Source organism: Bison bison, unplaced genomic scaffold (genome assembly GCF_000754665.1).
Source record: "Bison bison bison isolate TAMUID 2011002044 unplaced genomic scaffold, Bison_UMD1.0 scf7180017864105, whole genome shotgun sequence".
Classification (NCBI taxonomy): Eukaryota; Metazoa; Chordata; class Mammalia; order Artiodactyla; family Bovidae; genus Bison; species Bison bison.
The window spans coordinates 1792681-1800064 of record NW_011494677.1 but is presented as its reverse complement, the minus strand read 5'-3'; positions in this window follow the sequence as shown (position 1 = coordinate 1800064).

Here is a 7384-nt window from a genome sequence, read left to right as displayed (position 1 = left end):
AATCCCCTCAGGGTGCACAGCCAGGGACAGCTGCGGTTGCTGAGGGCTTGGCAGCCCCTTGGTCTCTTTGGGGCTCACCTTGGGGCCTCCCATAGCGGCTTGATGGCTGCAACACCCTTTGTTTTCTGATGTGGCAAGCTGCGGTTTTCATCCGCAATCAGAACAGGCTGACTTGCTCAGGACTAGATGACCTTTGAGGCTTCCAACGTGGTACTAGTGGTATAGAACTTGCCTGCCAATGCAAGGAGACAGAAAAGACACTGGTTCAATCCCTGGGTTGGAAAGATTGCCTGGAGGAAGGCATGGCAACCCACTCCAATATTCTTGCCTGGAGAATCTCATGGACAGAGGAGCCTGTGGGCTACAGTCCACGGGGTCGCAAAGAGTCAGACAGGACTGAAGCAGCTTAGCATGTAGATGACCTTTGAAGTCTCTTCTGGATATGGTGGGAAAATGTGGGATTTGGGGTTGGACAAATCTAGATTCAAATGTCATTTCTGTTTATAAGCTGTATGAATTTGCACAAGAAACTTAACCTCTCTGAGTCATCGTTTCTTCATATGCAAAGTATGTAAAGTGATATAAAGCTTCAGTAAGAATGTCACTGGAAATTTTCAGGTCCTTTCACTGAAACCAGTACATCAGTAGTCATTATTGGTCTCTGCCACCATGAAATTTAATATTCTTCATTTTGTTGATTAAATTCTATTTTGAATGCAGTAGAGGAGGTAAGTATTTAAAGAATACCTTCTTGGAATCCCTAGCTGATGGAAAGGGTATTTCCCTAAAAAAAAGAACTGTCTCCAATTTCCTGTCCCAGGTTCTCCCATCCACTGGGAAACCCTCCTTTTCTCTCAAATTAGTTTTCAGACAATTCAGATTGTTCCTAACTGGGTTCTTGGGTTTACCCAAAGCAAGGCACCTGTGTACCTAACTCAACCATCTATTGATACCTAATGGTTCCCAACACAACCCCTCCACTCCAGAGGCCAAGGCACGGAAGGAAGAACTCCACCTGGCCTGCTAGCAGAGATGCCTCCAAGGCAGGGAGGGCTGGGGTCAGGCATGCTGCTGCTGCTGCGTCACTTCAGTCGTGTCCGACTCTGTGCAACCCCACAGACGGCAGCCCACCAGGCTCCCCCATCCCTGGGATTCTCCAGGCAAGAACACTGGAGTGGGTTGCCATTTCCTTCTCCAATGCATGAAAGTGAAAAGTGAAAGTGAAGTCACTCAGTCGTGTCTGACTCTTAGCAACCCCATGGACTGCAGCCTACCAGGCTGCTCCGTCCATGGATTTTCCAGGCAAGAGTACTGGAGCGGGGTGCCATTGCCTTCTCCAGGGGTCAGGAATAGAGGCCCAGGAAAACAGTGTGCTCCAGAGGCAGTGGGAGGGATCCCCCTGAAGCGGAGGGAGCAAGGAGAAAGAAAAAACAAAAGCGCTTTTAATTAAACACAGTGCGTCTAAATCAGAGAGGTATGCTCAGAGAGCGAGGAAGGGTGAAATGGAATTTTTAGAGGAAAACAAGATTGCCCACCTTCTTAGTCTCATTAATATTGAAATGAAGCCCTTGAGGGGAAGGCGCCGGCTTTGACCCGGGGAGGAGAGGGGGGTGGGGCGAAGCTTCCTGAGCCTCAAGAAAGCTTTGTGCCTGCAGACCTGAGCTGCCAAGACAGACAACTCTTCCCCGCAGGCCTCCCCCTCAGCCTCTGCATCAGAAGAGGGAGTTTCACTCTGTCCTTTGATGGCTGAGCAGCAGGCCAGGTAGGGGGCACATCTGAGATAAGCTAGGATCCTTGCCAGTCCCCCAAGGGGCTTTGCCCAGCTCACCATGCCCCCCTTCCTCACCATGCCACCTCCTCTCTGCTTTGCAGAGCATCCAGGTGAACCCCCAGCACCTGGGAGCCCCTGGGATGTGTTGGGTCCACTGGGCTCCTGTCTCTGCAGCTCTCCCTCCCCACTCAGGGGACTGATGCTCCCTGGGGGCCCCACCCACTTGAGGCTGTGTTCCACCTGAGACCCAGGAGATTAGAGAAGTGCAAGGACTCAAGCTCTGAGTCTCACTTGTTGTTAAGTTGACCTCAGCTCTGGTCATTGGATGGCTCCTTTATCTTGGGCAGCTGGACCCACCCTGGAGCCCAGTTCCTACATCTGGGCTTCTGTATCAAGGTCTTAGAAAGCATCGTGGGTCACTTTCTTTCACTAGTCACTTCCTCCTGGTGTCGCCCAAACATCAGTCCACTGGCTGGCTCTTTGCCAGGAGAAAGGGCCTTCCATTCCCAGCTCTTTCATCCCAGTATGCACCGCCCCCCACCCCCACCTGTTTGGACACTCATTGCCACCTCTTGATTTGCCACTCAAGCCTCACACACAGTAGGGGATTCATAAACATGGGTGAATGAATGGATGACGGACTGAGTGAATGTAACCGGGGACTTGGGAAAGCTTTGGACAGGACCATCCTCATGTACTCCTGAGCCTACTAATTGTCTCTGGTTTTAGCGTGAAACTCCTTCTGCTAAATGGCCAATGTCATCCGCAGCCATCCAGTAAATGACCAGTCCCAGTGTGGATGCTCAGTGAAACACTGGTCTGTTGGCCAAAGTCAAGTTAGGCAGCATCGTAACTGATTCAATCGGCCCTGCATTTACAGCAGGGGTCCCTGAAGCAAGGGCTAAGGAGGCTTTATTGTGTTCCCGAAACCTGGTCTCTATTCACCTGTGCCAAACAGAAATGCAGAGACAGACTTTGGGGTGAAGTAGAAACGAGTAGCTTCCGGGAATTCCCTGGTGGTCCAGCGGCTAACACTTCATGCTTCCAGTGGAGAGGGAGTGAGTTTAACCCCTGGGCAGGGAACTAGGATCCTGCATACCATGGGGCACAGCTTTTTTTTTTTTTTTTTAAAGTAGCTTTTATTACTTTGCCAGGCAAAGGAGGTCACAGAAGCTAGTGCCCTCAAGACTATGTCCTCCCCATTAGAGGGGAGAGTAAGAAGTCTAAGGTTTTCAAGGACTAGTGCGTGATCAGCTCTTGGACAATTCTCAGATTGGTTGGCATCAAGGTGAAGTTTCAAGCATCATCAATCTTCTGGTTTCAATCAGTCTAGGATCTGTGTTCTGTGGTCAGCAGTTTTCATCTGGTGGGGGTCTGCCTTCTGTAAAAACAACATAGTGATGTGTGTCAGGCCTTCATCTATATCTTTCAGGGAACAGGGAGTTTGGTGTCTATGTGGCAGATTCATAATTTAAATTGCTATCAATTCCCCAGGCCAACAGCTGCAGTTTCTACATCTTCACATTCCCCAAACACGAACTCTTAAATCAGCCCTTGGTTTCAAAAAACAAGGACACGGGGGCTTGTACACGGTTTCAACTATGGAAACCGTACCTACCTCCCTATTATTTCCTATTTTAAAAACTTCCATTGAACAACCTCATTGAGCGGGCAGGCAATTTTCTTAAATGTTTCCCAAATAAATGCCCATAAATTTAAACACAGTATGAAAGTCCCTGGGGCAACGAAGAAAGTCTATAAAGAAAATCTCTAAGACAGGGGAGAAGGCTGACCCGGTGAAACCCATGAAAAAGAATCACAAAGGGAAAATACTCAAAACAAAGCTTTTGCATTGTTTGGTTTTACACACTTAGTAAATATCTGTAGAAGTATTTATCTGTATTTTATAGTCTCAAATCAATTTCAACATCACATTTTGGTAATTTTATAGTATGAAAATAGAAATGACCCAGAGTGAAAATAAAGGTTCAAAGCTATGAGTTTTGAATGAATACACAGGAAGAGAGGGAGGAAAATACAGATCTTTAAAAATGTGAAAGTGAAGTTGCTCAGTCATGTTCAACTCTTTGAGATCCCATGGACTGTAGCCTACCAAGCTCCTCTGTCCATGGGATTTTCCAGGCAAGGATACTGGAGTGGGTTGCCATTTCCTTCTCCAGGGGATCTTCCCAACCCAGGGATCGAACCTGGGTCTCCCGCATTGCAAGCAGACGCTTCACCATCTGAGCCACCAGGGAAGCCACCAATTTTTAAAAATATATTTTCATAAATTCTTAGTACAGATTTATTCAAGAAGTCCTCTGCTTGAGAGTAGGTTGGGCATAGTATTAACAACTCACTTTCAACACAGAATGTGGCAGAATTTATGGCATATGACTCCCAGGTCTGTATTATAAAAAGTACTGTGACATCTTTGTCTCCATTTTGGGTCACTTGCTCTTAGGGAAGCCAGAACCTTGGGGTAAACTTCAAGTACACTTATGGAGGAGCCCATGTGGCTAACATCTGAGATCTCCTCCAGCAGCCAAAGAAGAAGTGAGGCCAGGTGAGCATCTGAGTCAACTCTTCCAGCCCCAGTTAAGCCTTCAGATGACTGTAGCTTCAGCCAATGTCTTGACTGCAACTTCAGGAGAGACCCTGAGCCCAAACCACCCAATATAACCAATTTCCAAATTTCTATTCTACAGAGATTGTGAGATGATAAGCATTAAGCTTGCAGGGGTGACACCTTACTCAGCAACAGATAACTAACATAGAAGATGAGATCCTGCAATGTTCTAACAAGATTAGAACCAAAGACCAGGCATTGTGGTGGCTTGTTTATACCAACCAGTAGCTTCTGCTGCTGCTGCTGAGTCACTTCAGTTGTGTCCGACTCTGCGTGACCCCATAGACAGCAGCCCACCAGGCTCCCCCGTCCCTGGGATTCTCCAGGCAAAAACACTGGAGTGGGTTGCCATTTCCTTCTCCAATGTATGAAAGGGAAAAGTGAAAGTGAAGTCACTCAATCGTGTCCAACCCTCAGCAACCCCATGGCCTGCAGCCTACCAGGCTCCTCCGTCCATGGGATTTTCCGGGCAAGAGCACTGGAGTGGGTCGCCATTGCCTTCTCCGAGCTTCTACTTCTGCTTTAATGAGAAAAAGAAGCTTGACTCTCCTTTGGTTGTTGATATGAGACATCCTATCCCAAGCATTAAACTTACAGGAGACTCTTCCAAAGACCAGTCAACTTCAGGAAACCATAAGCGAGGCTGAGATACCAACACAAATCTCTTTTCCAATTCCCCAGATGGGATCTTGAAGACTGTCTGGGCTTCCCAGGTGGCTCAGTGGTAAAGAATCCGCCTGCAATGCAGGGAACCTGGATTCCATCACTGAGTCAGGAAAATCCCCTGGAGGGGGAAATGGCAGCCCACTCCAGTATTCTTGCTTGGGAAGTCTCATGGACAGAGGAGCCTGGTGGGCTACAGTCCATGGGGTCACAAAAACAGTCAGACATGACTTACTATAAACAGCTACACAGGCTGCCAGCCAGTTAAAACAGACTGACGTTACCACCGAAAATTTCCTCATACAAATGTCCTCTGCTCTTGATCGTTGAGAATGAGACTTATCATTGTAAAGCCTTAAAACAGTACATTCTGACGTCATCTTCCCCAAATTCTCCCATAAGATGAAAACACCCATTCAGTTGAATGTAAATTAATCTGTACACCCACTCAGGAAGAGGACTACTTCTAAGAATCACTAAAGGATGTAAGTTCTTCTTCTGCCCTATAAATAATTAATATCCCTTTATTTTATTTGTAGGGGGAGTGGTTTAGAAGTAAGAGGGGACCTATGAACTGTGCACTGAATACTCTTAACATGAAGTCCAACTGTGTTCCCATCTCTTCCCTCTTTCTTTTTTTTCTTTTTTAACCTTTGATATGTGCAGTTAGAGACAAGCCTGAAAATGAAGTTTCCAGTACACAGCACATTTTCTAAGTCCAATAGCTGATTGGCTCAGTGAATGAATAATATGAAAACTGGTTCTAGAATTAAAGATTCTTTTTAAAAAGTCCCTATAGGTAATTATTTTGCTATTGTTATTAATATTTCCTGATGTGGGAATAACTCACAATGCTGTCTAGTTTTGTGGTATTTCTACGCTGGTGACTTTTTCACTGTTTAACTCCTCCAGTTCTGGGCATGTGAGAAGCCCACTTTTGAGGCTCTCTCTCTATCATGTGGCTTGGGCAGCTTGTATAAGTATGTGACTTATCCTGCTTCCACCCCACAGCAAGCAAAAGTGAAAATTACCCAGTGAGGCAAAAAGATTAGAAATCGCCGTAGGACCAAACTGGATCCACTTACCTGCTTTTTATAGAGTATCACCAAGATCAACGGCATTTGTTCTGCCGCCTGGCAGGTATTAAATTCCCCTCATTGTGCTTTGTCCAACGCACACGCCTAATAGTAACAGAGGACGGGCCCCTCTGGAGGCCTGGAGAATTCCAGGTCCACATCAAGTCTATATATCATGGTTGGAAGGGCTCGGCCAGCTGCCTGCGTGTTTCCTCCCTAAGTATTGCCAACAGCAAGGTTTTGGGAAGACCTTTGGATTCCATGAAATGAGGGAGATATATTTGTAGTAGATGATGGCAAGTGAAAAGGAATTGATACTGATTCATTACCTACTGTGTTGTAATTATTGTAGCTTCAATCCTCACAACAACCCCACTGGGTGGGTTACAGGAAGTCCCCTACCTATGAACGAGTTCCATTCCAAGAGCACATTCGTAAGTCCTCTTTGTTCATAAGTCCAACAAAGTTATTAGTCTAGTACCCAATTAACAAAATCAACCATATAGTACTGTACTCTGATAGGTTTAGAATAGTTTTTACACACAATACATTAAAACACACACACACAAAAAAAACTAAAGAAAGAAACCACTTTTAAACTGATAGTACATTCCCTTGATAACTACAGTAATGCAACAGCTGGTATCCAGGGGCTGGCGTTGAGTGAACAGGCAAGAAAGGTTACTCACTGGAGGAGGGAGAGGAGGTGGGAGATGTAGAACTGAAGGATCGTCAGCAAGAGGAGACGGAGGGCGAGATGCAATTTCACTCATGCCTAACCTTGATGGAATGCACATTCCCATCGTCGAAAGTTCACATCTTGAAGATTCATATGTAGGGGACTTACCGTATAACCTTGTCCATGTTGCAGATAAGGAAACAGCTTCAGAGAAATCATCTGCCTTAGACAACATAGCTAGTGAAGTGCTAGAACCAGGATTTGAAACAAGATCTGGAGTTAAAGCCCGAGTGTTTTTTCAACACTGTGCTGACTCCTTGGATGACAAGTAAGAAAGCCTAAGGACCCCTGGGTGGGGAGTGGAGAGTAAACAAGGGCTCCTGGGACATCAAGATGCCTTTGGTGTGGTCGAGCGGTGTTCTATTGCACGTATGTGCCACATCTTCTTTGTCCATTCCTCTGTTGGTGAACATTTGGGCTGTTTCCATGTCTTGGCTGCTGTGAATACGGGGGTGCCCCATGATCAAGAGGTTCTTGTAGGGGAGTGCAAGGAGAATATGACCTTG